The sequence below is a fragment of the Schistocerca americana genome, chromosome 3 (assembly GCF_021461395.2).
Source record: "Schistocerca americana isolate TAMUIC-IGC-003095 chromosome 3, iqSchAmer2.1, whole genome shotgun sequence".
Taxonomy (NCBI): Eukaryota; Metazoa; Arthropoda; class Insecta; order Orthoptera; family Acrididae; genus Schistocerca; species Schistocerca americana.
The window spans coordinates 245,469,944-245,490,311 of record NC_060121.1 but is presented as its reverse complement, the minus strand read 5'-3'; the positions used below and the strand labels follow the sequence as shown (position 1 = coordinate 245,490,311).

Sequence of the window (20,368 nt, the reverse complement as noted above, 5' to 3'; positions counted from 1 at the left end):
CACTAGTATAATACAGTTTCGGGGAGACGAATAGCGAAATCGGAGGTGCCCATGACATTTTCTCAATGAAAAAAGTAGTCTCTGTAAGTCAAATCGTCATAAAACAGTGTTCAAACCGACAATCATTCAATATGGTTTGGGATGAGCGCTCTAGATAATAATACAAAATTAATGTGAATATAAATGTACCAAACAAAAAGTCTGTAGTAACACATATATGTCTTTGTCTGTAGAGGTGACAGAATACTATCTGACCGTTATATTGTGTACGTTCTTGGAATGATTTGTAATTCCCAGAGACCTAAATCACTACGAGTTTTATTTGAAAATGAAATACTATGTTCACTGCCACAGTAAAGACGTGGCGATACCCTTGTTTACGTTGTTATCGCATTGATCACAAACAAACCAGTTGATGTTTTATTCGCCGGCCGGAGTGGCCGAGCGTTTCTAGGCGCTTCAGTCTAGAACCGCACGGCCGCTACGGTCGCAGGTCCGAATCCTGCGTCGGGCATGGATGTGTGTGATATCCTTAGGTTAGTTAGGTTTAAGTAGTTCTTAGTTATAGGGGACTGATGACCTCAGATGTTAAGTCGCATAGTGCTCAGAGCCATTTTTTTGATGTTTTCTTCACAGCATAAAAGTTGAACTTGCGGGAGATACTAAGACGTGAAACAATGTATCTTCGCTTGTGCCGCGGCGATTTTCGATTCATATGAACAACGACCAAATCTAGTAATGAAACTATAATGAAGTACTATTTAATGGCATTTACCATTAATTCCGGATCGGATACCAAGTAACGTGACAAAAGCAGCAATCGTCAACATGTGTCGTTCAAAGGAGACGCTGTTTAAAAATGTGCATCAAATGTATGTTGTAATTTAGTTCCAAGCGGCATTTAAAATTAAACTAATCCAAATCGCCCTATATGGATTTAAAGGTATCAGCATATAAAATAATTTCAAACTCAGGCTCGTTTTTGTAATTACTTCAGACGATGACGCTGCAGTTTCTAAATTGCGTTACCGAATGAATGACGTAATCTTGTGGAAAAGATTACAACGGATCTCACTTTATGGAGCGTAGTACGCACGACCCGATATCAAAAAAGAAAACTCGAAGAAAGATCACAAGTTTAGAAAAAAACTACCTATGTTAATCCATACTTCGTTGGTTTTCTAAGCTTCCTAGTCGTAAATGGGGCAATTAAAAATATTTGAAAATGATAGGAATATAGATCGGCGTGTTTTCAGTTACGTTATCTGCAGTACGCACTTCGTTTCTAACGATTAGTATGATTCCTCGTACCACAAAGGAAGTTAGGTGTTATCACTGCAGCATGTTTTTATCCTAATTCGAGGTACCGTGCTATGCTCCCCTCGCATCCTATCGAACTGCTGTTAATGAATGATTATCATGAATGTTAAAAAGCCACCTGCGATCAGAGATGAATTTTCATATTTGCAGTGCGTTAATGAGTGATGTTTGTAACTGGCTGAACAAAAACAAACAAAAAAAGTTATTACGTAAGGTCGTACACTTTTTCAAACAGTAACTGCTGTAAATGAACGTTATTTCTGTTCTGCTAACCATTGTGCCTGAAGCTCTATAAGGCAATCGATTCTCACTCGTCAGTTTAATCGAGCGTGGCTACCATAATTTGTGATGCAGCTTCTACGTTAAAATTAATGATTTAATTAGATTTTTACACAGGTTCTGTTCCATTCAAAATGCAATGTTTCATTCCTGTCCTGAATATCCAGAACGGGATAACGGATTTTCAGTTCCTTCCAGTACGTCAGTGTGTTTCATAGAAGCCGAAATACCGCTCTCCAAACTTCTACTAGCTACTTGATTTTTGGTCGCTTATTTTGTGTAAGATTTCTTTGCCAATGACGAACCACTCAAGGAAGAACGGTGCAGAAATCATCTCTGAATAAAAGCCACGAATGAGAAAATAAGTTCTGACAAAATGTTTCATGCCAGAAAGGGGTTACTCCGAGATTACAACTTTGCTACCAACAATAATGTCGGAAAAGTTGACAAGATGGTGAAATATCAAAGGAAATTCCTATAAGGCTGTTATTTTGCCACATATCAAGTTTTCCTCTTGCTCCCTTCACTGGCAGGAGGGGGGAAAGTTGCTTCTTGCGTGCCTTTCTGCGAGATGTAATTAAACAGCTCATTTATATTATTTTCGCAAGAATACGTCGTATTTCTTCCAGATATTCCCATATACGTTCCCCGAGCATTTCTGTTGCTCTTTCGCATGTGCTACATTTACCTGTTGCGATTCGAACAGCATGTCTCTCAGTTCTTTCCTATATATTGTCATGCCTGCGTAGTGAAACAATATTCTAGACCTATGGAAGTAGAATGTTGTATTTTACTTACGTTACAAGTGCACTGCATTTTCCCATTATAAGTATTCCGTTCTCCTTTAACTGATTCTACGCGATCATTTCACAAACAATATTTCTTCTAAATATTACATACAGTGTGCACACACTTGGGCAGCCGAGAGTCTTAACATGCCGCATCCGGGACACGTGGAGATTAGCCTGACCCGACCGATTAACGACGAGGGCTGGTGAGTCTATCACCGTGGATGTGGCTTTTCGGCGGTTTCCCCCATCCCACTGTGTGAATAGCAAGCTGATTCACCATTTCTGCCTCAGATACGCGCTACACAGACACTTAGAAGACGTCCTCACACTTGCAAATAGGACATGATTTGGACGCAGACAAATGGGATACGTGGATTCCGTCCTGAGGTTCAACAAGATAACGATGATCTTAGGTGTATAGTCTCTTCAAACTCATAATCGGCAACACGCAGTTGACACGATCAAGCTTGTTCCATTTCGCATACGCATTCCATGTCAGGCTCGTCATCCCTATGGTTTAAAAAAATGGTTCAAATGGCTCTGAGTACTATGGGACTTAACTTCTGAGGTCATCAGTCTCCTAGAACTTAGAACTACTTAAACCTAACTAACCTAAGGACATGACACACATCCACGCCCGAGGCAGGATTCGAACCTGCGACCGTAGCGGTCGCGTGGCTCCAGACTGTAGCGCCTAGAACCGCTCGGCCACCCCGGCCGGCCCTATAGTTTAAAGGGCTACAACTTTTTTTACATTTTATCCCGCGTGTGACTTTACATTAATAGCCACTTAGTAATTTCTACCGCAGGGAGAAATAGGTCGAGATCCGATTCGACTTTGAATTTTTCCTTGCGTTTCTTTTGTTAAGACAGCACTTCATTATGACAGAAAGCTACGTTATGTACGGTGTAACTATTGCAAAAGTATTATCCTTCTAGTTGTTAGCATAAGATATGCACGATAGAGGTTGTAACAAATGAGAAAATCAAAGATATAAGCAACGTTCTCATTAAATTGGTAATAAAAATACCTGTCTTAAGAAGTTCGTTGCAGACTGGTACAGTCAGCATAACAGTTGCGCAAACGGTATTTGAGAAACTCTCCGACGGGAATGAAACTTTAATAAATAACTGATTTCTTGTCTGTAGGTGTACTTGACAACGATCCACATCTTGAAACGCATGTCGAATCAAGCATACACATCACATCACCTTCTGTGCATTGCCAGTGGAAACGAACCACTTAGAGGAACGTCAGGGAGCAATTTTTCATTGCTTGACGAATGTGTTGACACGAATGCTGTTTCCTAGCAGCCTAAAATGTTAATCGCTACGGATTTAAAGCGCTTGATTTGCCATCCAAGTCCAATGTTTGCTATTCATGCTTTTGTATGTAGGGAACTGACTTCGCAGAATAACTGTAAGGGAGACCAGACTGATTGATTTTCAGTTCGTCTAGTGATTTCACATAGTGTTAACCGTGGATAAATAGTATACCATCTGGGTACATGGGAGCAAAGTTGCCTTAAATACGCAGACATCAAATTGCCACACAAAATGCAATGGGCACATAAAATTGATGATAGGGGGTACGAATGATTTCGACCCGCAAAATTACAGACCAATATCCTTAACATCAGTTTGCTGCAGAATTCTAGAACACATTCTCAATTCGAATACAATAAATTATCCTGTTATGTTGTTGTCTTCAGTCCTGAGACTGGTTTGATGCAGCTCTTCATGCTCATCTATCCTGTGCAAGCTTCTTCATCTCCCAGTACTTACTGGAACCTACATCCTTCTGAATCTGCTTAGTGTATTCATCTCTTGGTCTCCCCCTACGATTTTTACCCTCCACGCTGTCCTCCAATGCTAAATTTGTGATCTCTTGATGCCTCAGAACATGTCCTACCAACCAATCCCTTCTTCTATTCAAGTTGTGCCACAAATTTCTCTTCTCCCCAATTCTATTCCATACCTTCTCATTAGTTATGTGATCTACCCATCTAATCTTCAGCATTCTTCTGTAGCACCACATTTCGAAAGCTTCTATTCTCTTCTTGTCCAAACTATTTATCGTCCATGTTTCACTTCCATACATGGCTACACTCCATACAAATACTTTCAGAAACGACTTCCTGACACTTAAATCTATACTCGATGTTAACAAATTTCTCTTCTTCAGAACCGCTTTCCTTGCCATTGCCAGTCTACATTTTATATCCTCTCTACTTCGACCATCGTCAGTTATTTTGTTCCCCAAATAGCAAAACTCCTTTACTACTTTAAGTGTCTCATTTCCTAATCTAATTCCCTCAGCATCACCCGACTTAATTTGACTACATTCCATTATCCTCGTTTTGCTTTTGTTGATGTTCATCTTATATCCTCCTTTCAAGACACTGTCCATTCCGTTCAACAGCTCTTCCAAGTCCTTTGCTGTTTCTGACATAATTACAATGTCATCGGCGAACCTCAATGTTTTTATTTCTTCTCCATGGATTTTAATACCTACTCCGAATTTTTCTTTTGTTTCCTTTACTGCTTGCTCGATATAGAGATTGAATAACATCGGGGACGGGCTACAACCCTGTCTCACTCCCTTCCCAACAGCCGCTTCCCTTTCATGACCCTCTACTCTTATAACGGCCATCTGGTTTCTGTACAAATTGTAAATAACCTTTCGCTCCCTGTATTTTACCCCTGCCACCTTTAGAATTTGAAAGAGAGTATTCCAGTCAACATTGTCAAGAGCTTTCTCTAAGTCCACAAATGCTAGAACTGTAGGTTTGCCTTTCCTTAATTTATTTTCTAAGATAAGTCGTAGGGTCAGAATTGCCTCACGTGTTCCATCATTTCTGCGAAATCCAAACTGATCTTCACCGAGGTCAGCTTCTACCAGTTTTTCCAGTCGCCTGTAAAGAATTCGCGTTAATATTTTGCAGCCGTCACTTATTAAAATGATAGGTCGGTAATTTTCACATCTGTCAACACCTGCTTTCTTTGTGATTGGAATTATTATATTCTTCTTGAAATCTGAGGGTACTTCGCCTGTCTCATACATCTTGCTCACCAGATGGTAGCGTTTTGTTAGGACTGGCTCTCCCAAGGCCGTGAGTAGTTCCAATGGAATGTTGTCTACTCCCCGGGCCTTGTTTTTCCTAGAAACCGAAAAGCTAATTTCCACGAATCAGCACGGATTTAAAAAACATTGCTCGTGCGAAACCCAGCTTGCTCTTTTCTCACATGATATACTGCGAACTATGGATGAAGGACTGACTCCATATTTCTAGATTTCAGAAAAGCATTCGACACGGCATCCACTGCGGACGTTTAACGAAGGTACGTGCATACGGAATAGGCTCCCAGATATGCGACCTGCCTCGGGCATGGATGTGTGTGATGTCCTTAGGTTAGTTAGGTTTAAGTAGTTCTAAGTTCTAGGGGACTGATGACCTCAGAAGTTAAGTCCCATGGTGCTCAGAGCCATTTGAACTATTTGAAGATATGCGACTGGCTCGAAGACTTCGGAAATAATAGAACCCAGTACATTGCCCGCGACGGCGAGTGTTCATCGGGGACAGGGTAACATCAGTGGTGCACCAGGGAAGTGTGATAGGATCGTTGCTATTTTCTATATACATAAACGATCTGGCAGACAGGATAGGCAGCGATCTGCGGTTGTTCGTTGATGATGCTGTGAAGTACAGGAATGCGTCGAGGCTGAGTGACAGTAGTAAGATACAAGACGACTTAGATAAACTTTCTAGTTGGTATGATGAATGGCAAGTGGCCCTTAATGTAGAAAAATACAAATTAATGAGAATGATTAGGAAAAACAAAGGCGTAATGTTCGGATACAGGACTAGTAGTGCCCTGCTTGACACAGTCACGCCGTTTAAAAATCTGGGCGTAAAGTTGCGAAGCGATATCAAATGGGACGAGCATGTAGGGATTGTGGTAGGGAAGAGGAATGGTCGACTGCGGTTTATTGGGAGAATTTTAGGAAAGTGTGGTTCATTCGTAAAGGAGTCCGCATATAGGACGCAAGTGCGACATATTCGTGAGCACTTTGCGAATGTTTGGGACCCGTACCAGATCGGACTGAAAGAAGACATCGAAGCAATTCAGAGGCGAGCTGCTACATTTGTTACTGGTAGGTTAGATCAGCATGAAAGTGTTACGGATATGCTTCTGGAGGTCATGTGGGAATCCCTGGAGGGAATCAGACATTCATTTCGAAAAACACTACCGAGAAAGTTTAGAAAACCAGAATCTGAAGCTCAATGGAGAACGATCCTACGGTCGCCATCAGAGCTCATACGGAGGCATGTAGACTGTCGTTTTTCCCTCACTCTATCTGCGACTGGAACAGGGAAAGCAACTAGTTGTGGTTCAGGGTACCCTCCGCCACGCACCGTACGGTGGCTTCCGGAGTATGTATGTAGATGTAGATGTAGAGTAGAAATCTGGGAAAAATGTAGCGCATCTATGGACACGTTGACAGAGAATATTTTAATTATCAGAGAACAGGCGTCGGATTTAAATCTTCTCTTGTACATAACACGTACGATGTATTTGGCTTAGTTGTATACGGTTTTGGGAGGGCACGGATTGTATGAGGGGCAGTCAAATGAAAATCAAACAGCCGCCACAACGGGACCATGGAATCGTTGCATTCAGAAGTAATTCTCACACGCGGTAACACGCTTATCCAGCTGGGAGACGAGACATTCAACAATTCTTGTTTCGTAGAACGCGAGCAGCCAATGAGGGATCCACAACCATACCCGCCCTTGCACCTCCTGCTGCTGTGGCCGAGCGGTTCTAGGCGCTTCAGTCCGGAACTGCGCTGCTGCTACGGTCGCACGTTCGAATCCTGCCTCGGGCATGGATGTGTGTGATGTCCTTAGGTTTGTCAGGTTTAAGTAGTTCTAAGTCTAGGGGACTGATGACATCAGATGTTAAGTCCCATAGTGCTTAGAGTCATTTGAACCATGTGAACTTCCTCGTCCGACAGAAACCGATGTCGACGCACGTCTTTCTTCAGGTCGCCGAAGATGTGAAAATCACACTGTGAAAGATCCGAGCTGTACGGAGGATGTTGCAGTGCTTCCCAAACAAATCGCCGAAGAGCAGACTTCGTCCGATTGGCAGTGTGGGGGCAGGCGTTATCTACTCGTCGAGTTCCTCGAGCGTGGAGCCACAATCAATGCGCAGCGGTATGAAGACACTTTGCAGAAACTGCGACGTCCCATAAAGTCAAAAGACCAAGGAATGTTCTCGGACGAAATGTGGCGGGCCCCTCGTGACAGCAGAGGTTTGCTCTGCGGCAGAGAAACAAACAGTAAAGAGCGGAGATGAGGAGGACACTGGGCTGCTCTCCCCACATGGTCTTTGTCAGTTTGCGGACGAGATTGTTGCTGCTGCATACCTTCCACCTGTTGTCTATACCGTGTTATCCGTAAGTTAAGGCACGACAAATTTGAAACCTAGGTATTGGGGCTTAACCTGCGTCCTTTGCAAGTAATAATCACCTATCCTCTTGCCGCCTTATTACATAGGTGGAATGCACACTCTTGAAAGGGGAAATGCTTCAGTTATGAGTAAGGCAAACTGTAAGTAATGGTGCGAAGTATACTCTGTCGTGCACCGAACATCCTGCAGACCTGTAGCCGTAAGTTAAGAATACCATTGATTACACTTGTAGTGAGGCATTAGTACCCAAGCACTTCGCAATCGGATCAATGCTTCACGATGTTTCGTTGGTCTTATTCTGGTGTATGAACATTGTCGTATTAAGTACCAGGAGGAGGAAACAAGTCGATTTTAATTTTTTAGTTACTTTAACTTATTTGAGTTGTGACAAGTATCTGGCTGGTCGAACATCCTCTGTCCTGAACATCTTTCAGCCACTACACGTCATCGCGCATGTGGTTTTTTCGCTTTCTCTTTTTCCCCTTCTCCTACAGTTCACTCACGTGCTGTTCATTGTGCACTACTAGACAGCAGAACGTACATGGCCATATCCAAGGCATTCTTCTAGTCTTCATCGCTTCACAGTTATGTGGTGCTTGTACGATATCTGTAACTCGCCACTTGTCTCTGTTTCGCATTACACGAGGACTATATTTTTTCCAAGCTCCGATTGGTTGCGAAATTAAAACCTCATTGAAAATCCGATGAAGCAGTGTCTCTAGTACGCCCATCAATTGCGTCACGTCGCACTTTTCAGTTCTGAGTGCACAGTAAGCACGTCATGATGCTTAGAACAATAGTGTCTCCCGCCAAGTGCGAATTGCCGTGAGGGGCTCCACCCAATTTCGTGCAGCCCACATAGCGCAACTGGCATGCATTTTAATCTTCATAGCTGTCCACTGCAGGTGCAACAACTATGCTACAGCAGCGTTTTTGATGGGAAATGTTTGACAGCCCACCACACAGAGCGGACTTGGCTCCCTCCGATTTTCACTTCTTTGCCCACATGAACCGCTGGCTAGACACTATTTTCGCACAGACGGCGAGCTGCAGACCAGCGTAGAGAACTGGTGGAGAGGACTCATGGCTGCCTTCTGTGACGAGGATACTAGAAAGTTGGCACCACGCTACGACAGATGCCTAAGTAGGAGTAATATTATGTAGAAGGGGTAGCTGGAAGAAGTACCTAAATTATGCAAGTAAAACTTTTTTTATTTACTCTGTGGCTTCCATTTCGCGACCGAACGACCTTGTAAAAAAGTAAGTAAATAAATAAATTACTCTGGCCGTGGAGTCCATAATGAGACCTAGAATATATATGTACCCCAGTTTCTGTCTACTTGATTTGTCCGCATAAGCAACATTACCTGTCCAGGACGGAACTACTGAGCCAATACTCAACTCTTTTGATTGATCGCATGAATCTTAAAACCTATGTTCCATCCTCAGAGATGGAAGCTTTATGCAGGTAGTTGTTTTGTTTTTTGTTTTTGTGAAGCAATGGAAGCGGACTGTGGAAAACATTATTCTTGATTATAAGAGGAGAAATGTAGTCGAATTAAGTCGGGTGATGCTGAGGGAATTAGATTAGGAAATGAGACACTTAAAGTAGTAAAGGAGTTTTGCTATTTGGGGAGCAAAATAACTGATGATGGTCGAAGTAGAGAGGATATAAAATGTAGACTGGCAATGGCAAGGAAAGCGGTTCTGAAGAAGAGAAATTTGTTTGCATCGAGTATAGATTTAAGTGTCAGGAAGTCATTTCTGAAAGTATTTGTATGGAGTGTAGCCATGTATGGAAGTGAAACATGGACGATAAATAGTTTGGACAAGAAGAGAATAGAAGCTTTCGAAATGTGGTGGTACAGAAGAATGCTGAAGATTAGATGGGTAGATCACATAACTAATGAGGAAGTATTGAATAGGATTGGGGAGAAGAGAAGTTTGTGGCACAACTTGACCAGAAGAAGGGATCGGTTGGTAGGACATGTTCTGAGGCATCAAGGGATCACCAATTTAGTATTGGAGGGCAGCGTAGAGGGTAAAAATCGTAGAGGGAGACCAAGAGATGAATAAACTAAGCAGATTCAGAAGGATGTAGGCTGCAGTAGGTACTGGGAGATGATGAAGCTTGCACAGGATAGAGTAGCATGGAGAGCTGCATCAAACCAGTCTCAGGACTGAAGACCACAACAACAACAAGAGGAGAAAGGTGGAAAACAGTGGCATTACACGACAAAAGTCTTGAGACACCTCCTAATAACGTGTCGAACCATCTTTTGCCTGCCGTAGTGCAATAACTCGACATAGCAGTGATTCAACAAGTCGTTGGAAGTCCCCCTACCGAAATACTGTGCACTACTGTCTCTATAGGCGTCATTAATTGCGAAGGTGTTGAAGGAGCAGGACTTTATGCACGAACTGACCTCTCGATTATATCCTATAAATGTTCGATGCGTTCATGTCAGGTGATCTTGGTGACTAAACCATTCTCTCGAACCGTCCAAAATGTTCTTGAAAGCAATCGGGAGCAACTGTGGCACGGTGACACGGCGGATTGTGATCCATAAAAGTTTCATCGCTGTTTGGAAACACGATGTTCGTGAATGGCTGCACTTGGTCTCCGAGTAGACGAACATCCAGGAGACCCAGTCCGTCCCTTGTAAACTCAGCCTACACCATTATGAACCACCACCAGCTTGCACAGCGCCTTCTTGACAACTTGGGCCCATGGACTGTGGCGTCTGCGCCTCACTCGAACCTTATCATCAGCTGTTTCCAACTGAAATCGGGAATCATCTGGGAAGGCCACAGTTCTCCAGTCGTCTACGGTCCAACCGGTATGGTCACGAGCCGAGGAGAGACGCTGCAGGCGATGCCGTGCTGTTAGCAAAGGCACTCGCGTCGGTCGTCTGCTGCCATGGGCCATTATCGCTGTATTTCGCCGACTGTTCAAACGGATACATTTGTGATACGTCCCACATTGATTTCTGCGGTTATTTTGTTTGTCTATCAGCACTGGCAACTCTAAGTAAACGCCGCTGCTGTTGGTCGTTGAGTGAAGGCCATCAGCCATTGCGTTGTCTGTGGTGAGAGATAATGTCTGAAATGTGGTATTTTCGGCACACTCTTGACACTGAGGATCTCGGAATACTGAATTCCTTAGGGGTTTCCGAAATGGAATATCCCATGCGTCCAGCTCCAACTACCATTACGCGTTCAAAGTATGTTGCTCCCGTCGTGCGACCACAATCTCTTTGGAAGCTTTTTCATGCGAATCACATGAGTACAAATAACAGTTCCGTCAATGCACTGTCCTTTTATACTTTGTGTACGCGGTACCACAGCCATCTGTATATTTGCATACCACTATACTATTGTTTTTGTCACTTCAGTGTACGACTTATTTTTTCGGTTATTGTCCAAGGAACGTGAAACGTTAGTTTATAGTTTTCTTTCAAATACTAAAATGTACTTCTTGATAATTTAGACTGTATATTCATTCAGAAATACAAGCGCAGTGATTGACTGTCATTTTCAAATTTTGACTTGTGAGATAGCTGCATTTAGTTAAGAATTTTAGAAAAATCTTAATTTTTTCCGACAAGTTTAATGTCGTCCTCAGTCTCTCTCTAGATTATTATGAATATATCGTCTCGGCATGTCTATATATATGGCTCTAACAAGGGAACCTCCCCATCGCACCCCCCTCAGATTTAGTTATAAGTTGGCACAGTGGATAGGCCTTGAAAAACTGAACACAGATCAATCGAGAAAACAGGAAGAAGTTGTGTGGAACTACGAAAAAAATAAACAAAATATACAAACTGAGTAGTCCATGCTCAAGATAGGCAACATTAAGGAGCCTGTAAGTTCAGTACCGCCGTGGTCTCGTGGTTAGCGTCAGCAACTGTTAAATGAGAAGTCCTTGGTTCAAGTCTTCCCTCGCGTGGAAATTTTAATTTTTTATTTTCAGACAATTATGAAAGTTCAGGCACACACACACAATCAACTTCGCTCTCCACAATTCCAGGACATGTTCAGATTTGCTTGGACATATGCAGGATTTGACGGTCTACACGCGGAAAAATTTGAAAACGTTAAAAACATATGTTTTGACAGAGCACAGGGAAAACTGTGCGACTGTGAAACTATTGCATTCATTTGTTGCAGTTTATGTGACAAACTCTTATGTTTTCATCACTTTTTTGGAATTGATTATCACATCCACAAGAAAACCTAAATCACGCAAGGTAGAAGAATCTTTTTACCCATTCGTCAAGTGTACAAGTTAGGTGAGTCGACAACATATTCCTGCCATGTGACGCACATGCCGCCACCAGTGTCGTATAGAATATATCAGACGTGTTTTCCTGTGGAGGAATCGGTTGACCTATGACCTCGCGATCAAATGTTTTCGGTTCCCATTGGAAAGGCACGTCCTTTCGTCTACTAATCGCACGGTTTTGCGGTGCGGTCGCAAAACACAGACACTAAACTTATTACAGTGAACAGAGACGTCAATGAACGGACAGATCATAACTGCGAAAATAAAGAAATTAAACGTTTCACTCGAGGGAAGACTTGAACCAAGGACCTCTCGTTTCCCAGGTGCTCACGCCAACCACGGGACCACGGCGCTCCGGTTCTCATACTGTCCTTGATGTTGCCTATCTTGCACATAGACTACTCAGTTTGTATATTTTGCTTATTTTTTTCATAGTTCCACACAACTTCTTCCTGTTTTCTTGATAGATCTGTGTTCAGTTTTTCAAGGCCTATCCACTGTGCCAACTTATAACTAAATCTGAGGGGGGTGTGATGGGGAGGTTCCCTTGTAAGCACTATGGCGTAACATCTGAGGTCATCAGCCCCCTAGACTTACAACTACTTAAACCTAACTAACCTAAGGAGATCACACACATCCGTGCCCGAGGCAGGATTCGAACCTGCGACCGTAGCAGCAACGGGGTTCCGGACTGAAGGGCCTAGAACCGCTCTACCACAGCGGCCGGCTTGGCATGTCTACTACAACCACAATAATCTAAGATACGTTATACATTTTCTATATTATGTTTATGCAAGTCGCTCTCTCCCTTCCCCATCTCTCCACTGAGCTCCTTCACTTGTTAGTGTAACTATTCTCGAATATCATAGCAGATGCTCCAGTCACCTGTTCATTCTTATGGAACGGGTTTTCCTGTGTTTCCTTCCTCATCTTTTTTTCTAGTCTTCTTCTTCTTTTTCAGCGTTTGTAGCGTCTCCTAATGAAGGACAGAGTCCTTTCCACGATTTCCATATTATTTTTATTTTTTTCTTTGGTCCAGTACTAATTCCGTCTTCAGTTTCCCTCTTTTTTAATTATACTTTGTGTATTTTATGTGTTCATTTTCCGTTGCGGAAAAATGGAAACAGCCAGACGTTTGCATAGACGAGTGTGAAAACCGCCCTTTTCTTCCCTTTCATCTTAACCTTTCGATTTCCAGCTTGCCTTCTTCGGTTATCTCTCCGCTATAATTTCTTTCTTACAAGCTATATTGCTTTAAATTAATGATCTCTGAGGTTGATTCTGATGGATCTTCTTCTGTCACGGAGTATTCTTTGTGAAATTATCAAAGCAAAAACTTAATTCGTCGGCAACATTGACTTCTTAACACTTGTTATCAGAAAATGGAACCAATTGCGAAATTTGTTTACCATTCACTCTTCTTGAAGCCACTCTTCGTATAAAACTAAATTTTTAATGATACTGTGCTTCCATAATTATATTTCAATAGTACGAAGCAGTAAAAAGTTATGGAATCGACTGAATTAATCTGATTTGAAATTGGTTTGAACCCGCTGCTGTTCTTCTTCGAGGGAGAAAGCAAGCTCTTGTGTTTCGGGTTGTTTTGCACTCAGTGAAGTGGTAAACCATCTGACTATTTTGTTTTGCCATTGGTTACATGTGCCAGCCAAGATACCACGTGTTAGCGATATGTTGTCACTGGCATCAGTCGCTTGCTATAAATCCAGTTTCAAACTCGAGGGTGCTCTTTGCAGACAAATATGTGGTTTAGGGAATCGATCGTTGGACATTTTTCATATTTCAAAGTAATCGTTTTCGCAAGCGGATTTTTGTGTGGCAACCCCACACGAAACGGCTCTCACACGCTTTGGCAATACTGAATTGTTAATGTTGCTCCAGATGGTTCATAAACACCTGTTCTGGTGCTTTTGTTTGCAGCTGGATGTCGTGTGAGCGCTTGGTAAATCTGCGCTGCGTGTCTTTTCCAGTTTGCACCTCTTATGGTCTGAACTCTAAAAAATAAACTCTAATGCAATCATGATCTTAATTGATTACTGCTCGACTGATTCACGTGCTTTTACTTCGACGGTCAAGAGTTTTATTTATTTATATGTCCCTTTACCACTTAATAGTATAAGACAGGTCAAATGGATTTCAAATATATTTACACATATTTACAACACATATGATGTAGGACTGGATCCAGCAAGAGTATGGCAGGCACTTGGAAGTCGGTCATGGCGTTTCAATTGAGATCGTTCCGACATTCACCTTAGTGACTTGGGGATACCACCGAAAATCCACTCTAGGATGATCATACCAAGGCTATCGACGAGTGCTGAATGCGAATCCAGTGCCTTTACTCTACACCACCTTTATCGATATTTACCATACAAACAAAATAATAAATTACGTCATACCGTATGCAGGGTCTACAATTAGTTCAGTCCAAACACAAGAACTATTAACAGTAACATTATTGAAACTTCCTGGCAGATTAAAACTGTGTGCTGGACCGAGACTCGAACTCGGGACCTTTGCCTTTCGTGGCCAAGTGATCTACCACTTTTTTTTTCGTTGCCTCTGCTCGGGGCGGACGTCTAAGACATCCTTTTAAGTTCGTTGTTGATCGATGGACTCAGTTTTTTTTTTATTACAGAGGGCAGCTAACCCTCTGACCGAACACGCTGAGCTACCGTGCCGGCTAATCCGCTGAGCTACCCAAGCACCACTCACGCCCCCTCCTCACAGCTTTACTTCTGCCAGTACCTCGTCTCCTACCTTCCAAACTGTGAGGACGGGGCGTGAGTCGTGCTTGGGTAGCTCAGTTGGTAGAGCATTTGCCCGCGAAAAGCAACTCAGATGTTTGAACTGTTATACTGATTACTCCATAGTTCTTGAATTTATCTGCCCCTGCTGTCTTCGGGATTGTAGGGACGTTACTTTTCCGAGAGTCTGATGATGTGTCTCCGAATTGACAAATTCTATACACCAACTTGAAAAGTCCTTTGGTTGCCACTTCCCCCCAAAGATTTTACAAATTTCGAAGAAAAATTGTCTATCACTTCTGCCTTCAGAGAGTTCTTTCCACTCGTAGAGGCTTTCAGCGTACTCCTTCCCTCTAGTTGTTCTTTTTGGCAGTGGAATGTTTATTGTTCTCTTAATAGTGAAGCCATTGCTTTCAGTTTCACCGAAGTCTGTGTGGTGACTCGGTTCTTCCGATGGCCGTATCTTTTTCGATTACTTTATATTTATCTTGCATCCATTCGCTTTGACTTCCTTGGCTCTAACTACTATAGGACTTAACATCTGAGGTCATCAGTCCTCTACATTTAGAGCTACTTAAACATAACTAACCTAAGGACATCACACACATCCATGCCCGAGGCAGGATTCGAACCTGCGACCGTAGCAGCAGTGCGGTTCCGGACTCAAGCGCCTAGAGCCGCTCGGCCACATCGGCCGGCTGACGTCCTTGCACTTTCTATTTATTTCATTCCACAGTGACTTGTATTGCTGTGTTCCCGTATTTCCCTCAACATTTTCGTACTTTCTTCTTTCGTCGAACGATTGTAATGTATGAAACTTCCCGGCAGATTAAAACTGTGTGCCCGACCGAGACTCGAATTCGGGACCTTTGCCTTTCGCGGGCAAGTGCTCTACCAACTGAGCTACCGAAGCACGACTCACGCCCGGTACTCACAGCTTTACTTCTGCCAGTACCTCGTCTCCTACCTTCCAAACTTTACAGAAGCTCTCCTGCGAACCTTGCAGAACTAGCACTCCTGAAAGAAAGGATATTGCGGAGACATGGCTTAGCCACAGCCTGGGGGATGTTTCCAGAATGAGATTTTCACTCTGCAGCGGAGTGTGCGCTGATATGAAACTTCCTGGCAAATTAAAACTGTGTGCCCGACCGAGACTCGAACTCGGGACCTTTGCCTTTCGCGGGCAAGTGCTCTACCAACTGAGCTACCGGGCGTGAGTCGTGCTTCGGTAGCTCAGTTGGTAGAGCACTTGCCCGCGAAAGGCAAAGGTCCCGAGTTCGAGTCTCGGTCGGGCACACAGTTTTAATCTGCCAGGAAGTTTCATATCAGTGCACACTCCGCTGCAGAGTGAAAATCTCATTCTGGAATTGTAATGTATCTTCCTTCCCCCTATATTTCCTCACAGTTAACCATCCTTGTACCTACTGTCTGTCCAACTACCATGAATGTCCATTTTAGAGAGGCCCATTCCTCTGGAGCTGAAATACCTTCTGTGATATTAATTATCGCAGACTTAGAGGACTTCAAACCCATTTCGTTATTCCTCGGTCCTTCAGTATCTCACTGCACTCCACATTAACCTAGTTGGTTGGTTGGTTGGTTTGGGGAAGGAGACCAGACAGCGTGGTCATCGGTCTCATCGGATTAGGGAAGGATGGGGAAGGAAGTCGGCCGTGCCCTTTCAGAGGAACCATCCCGGCATTTGCCTGGAGTGACTTAGGGAAATCACGGAAAACCTAAATCAGGATGGCCGGACGCGGGATTGAACCGTCGTCCTTCCGAATGCGAGTCCAATGTGCTACCACTGCGCCACCTCGCTCGGTAAACCTAGTTGGTGTATCTGAATCTAGGCATCGGTAATTCCCTTGTGGGCTTGCTTCATCTATAAAGCACTGCACAATATTTCATTGCTCTATGAACATAGTCCCACAACGCTGCATCGCAGTTACTGGAGTAGTAAATAAAAGTTTGAACAAGCTCCACGTCGAAGCATGCCAACATGTTGCCGCTACTATACCTCACGCGACGACCCTGAACGAACAGGGTGGTCGAAATAAAAGGGGCCCATGTCTTATAAACGACGTATAGAAAATTCACTGGTTTACTGTAAATATAGACCATAGAGCAATAAATTATCATTATGAAAAACAGCGTACTGAACATTCATTAGGTCAACAGTTCACAGGAGGTGCTGAAAATGTTCGGCAAGGACTTCGATGCACAACTCAGCAACGGTTGATGCCGGCACTGTAGCTCAGTGTGTTCGGTCAGACGGTTCAGCTATCCTCTGTAATAAAAATCTGAACGAACGGATCAACAAACAACCAGAACAAGTGTGATAGGACGTCTGCCACGAACAAAGTCAACGAACAATATAGAACAAAATGAGATTTAAAAAAAAAGGGGGGGTTAAATACTAGATTGTTATTTGCAGGGCCGTGAGTTAAAAACTCACCTGAAATTGAAATACTTTAATTTTTATATTCGGTTCGAGTATATTCTAGAAGTATCTACAAATGGCAAGAATCATTGTACTGGTATGTTCTGTAGCTGTATATATACTGTATGTGTTCTGGGCGGAGACAGTTCGCTCCGCGCTCTTCTATGTGCAAGTGCAGAATAAACTTTCGTTAAGTGTAGTGTTCGTTATTCATCTTCGTACACCTTCCTCTACGTGAAACTTTTGCCAATTCATTTCGTGTCATTTCCGCGTTCGTATTGCCAATGTTTGTTCTCAGCTCTTCAATTGTATGCGGACTGTTACTGTAGACTTTATCCTTTAAATTACCCCATAAATTGAAATCACAGGTGAACTGATCGAGCGATCTGATAGGCCATAAACCCGTGAAAACTGTACATCCTTCTCCGAAAGCTTCATGGACGTGTGACACTGAAAACCGTGAAGAATGCGCCGCAGCGCCATCTTGGTGCAAAAACTCATACTCTCGTTCTTCGTCCGTTAGCTGCGCTACGAATGGTTGCAACAATTCCGTTACACACACTTGAGAGTTCTCGACGTTGTTAAAGAGAACAGGACCTACAATCCGTTGGCCTCAAACTACACACCAAACGCCTACATTCAGATCTTGCAGAGGCACCTCAAAAAGTTCCCTGTGACTGTCTGTTGCCAATAGCGTGCTATTTGATAGTCCACCTACCTCCTAAGATGAAACCACGCCTCGTCGCAGTTGAAGTAAAGATCTGTATCAGGCAACCATCAGCGACAAATGTGTTACCATTCGCAACAGTTTGTAAATAATAGATTTCAGCTATCAGTCGTCCTTTTTAAATTTTATTGGCAGATCTAGACTTCAGCTAGAAAGCAGCCATTCTCAATGCACTAACATTTTTGACCAACTGATATTCAATGAACTGTGGTTGAAGCCCGGCCAACAGGCATTACATGCATTGATCAAAAGTGATAGTGCATTGAGAATGGCTAGTTTCTGTCTGAAATCTAGATCTGCCAATAAAATTTTAAAAGGACGATTGATAGCTGAAATCTATTATTTACAATCAATATAATAGTCACTGCGTGCAACAGCATTCTGAATGGAAGGTAACCTGATTCGAAATAGTGTTGTCGTTGTGAGTACTCCGTAGGTTTAATGCTTGCATCCCTCTTGTATGTTCGCGTATGGAACAGCTTCAACGTGTTTTGCCATGACACTCGTTTGATGTTTACGAGTTGGGAGGATAGATGTCTAGTTGATGTCTGAACTTCTTACCATAGTCTCGTGAACACGTTCAATATTTTACGACGAGCAAAGTTTCTTTCCACGGTTTCTTTTGGTGTTAACGATTGAACCTGTTGCTCTAAATTTAGTGATCAACAACACATTTTGCAGGAGCAGCTGTTTCTGGATATTTTAGCGTGAGCGTTTTATTTAACGTTTTAAGTGATTTAATCCAAAAACATATTCAATAATAAACCAAATGGTTCAAATGGCTCTGAGCACTATGGGACTTTACATCTGAGGTCATCAGTCCCATAGAACTTAGAACAACTTAAACCTAACTAACCTAAGGACATCACACGCATCCACGTCCGAGGCAGGATTCGAACCTGCGACCGTAGCGGTCGCGTGGTTCCAGACTGAAGGGCCTAGAACTGCTCGGCCACACCGGCCGACAATAATAAACACTCTTTGTTCGATTGAAAAAGGCGTTCTGCAGCACATGTATTCACAACAAGTTTCAAACAGACTACTGTCAACGCAGCATTGGACGCTTAAGCACCGTTCGACGTACGTAACCCCGCTCGATCACCGCCTTCAAGTTTGGAAATATCAACACTCAGATTGCTTCAAATATCACGTTTAGTATAACACGGGGCCTCTTTTATCTTGGCCACTCCATAGGAGGCCATCTGGCAATGTTTTATGACTTTGTGTTGCCGGCCGGAGTGGCTGACCGGTTCTAGGCGCTACAGTCTGGAACCACGCGGCCGATACGGCCGCAGGTTCGAATCCTGCCTCGGGCATGGATGTGTGTGATGTCCTTAGGTTAGTTGGGTTTACGTAGTTCTATGTTCTAGGGGACTGATGACCTCAGAAGTTAAGTCCCATAGTGCTCAGAGCCATTTGAACCAATTTTTTGACTTTGTGTAGATGTGAATGTTAATGTAAAACAGCAGCGTGTTACGCCGTACAAGGAGATATAGCTGTTGTTTCCATAGTGCGTTCTCATTTCATTATTTAATTATCCGCTTAAACATGCTACAACTAATTTTAATCTTTCTCGCGTCCCAGTTACATTCATGCCACTGAGTACGCGGTTCGAAGACAAGTTTGTTGCGTCCTGTCCCTTTTGTTGTGGCCGTAAGAGTTAATCGATTACCTATAACAGCCTCGGCGTGAGTGGGCGAGAAGCTATCAGCCGCGGGTGCGGAGAACGGCCAACTGGCCCTAAAAGAATTTCTCCCTCCTTCACGTTTCCTATTATCGATTGCCTTGTAAGACTCCTTGATGTTCCACTATAAGCTAGTGCTCGCGCAGTCCCTAACACGATGTGGAACAATTTCGCCGTGGCCCCTTGCCAGTGCGGCGAGTTTACTGCGACTCAATATTTCGAGCGTACTCGCTGAATAACCAGCGGTTAATTAAAACAAATACCATTTGCGCTTCTTTCTTTCTGCTCGGGCAGAACGCACTGACTCGGACAGAAAATGATGGCAGCGATGCAGACTTTAAAAAATAATTTAAAACAGTGCAAATAGTTTTTATCGAGTTGTTTGGTTACGTAATTGCCACTGCATGTTATCGCAAATTACGCAGCGCTAACAGATTAAATTGTTTAAAGGGGTCAATTTTCCGCTGTAAGCGACACGAATACGGATCACTCCAGTGTCTCTGACATTTTGAAATGTTGCTAAACGGGAGCGCCGGGGCCGATGACTCAGTATTTCAACGCTCGGCCGCACGTGTTCGTTATTTGCTCGGCGG

The 20,368-nt window shown here is 43.2% G+C and overlaps 1 protein-coding gene and 1 non-coding gene across 2 annotated transcripts in view; one reads left to right on the top strand and one right to left on the bottom strand.

Annotated features, from left to right (window-relative positions):
• LOC124605999 (skin secretory protein xP2-like) overlaps nt 1-20,368 on the top strand; it is a 44,493-nt gene that overhangs the window by 14,477 nt on the left and 9,648 nt on the right. The gene's annotated exons all lie outside the window — the stretch shown is intronic.
• Trnas-cga lies at nt 16,064-16,137 on the bottom strand. The gene has a single exon. It is a non-coding gene; the product is annotated as a tRNA-Ser (tRNA).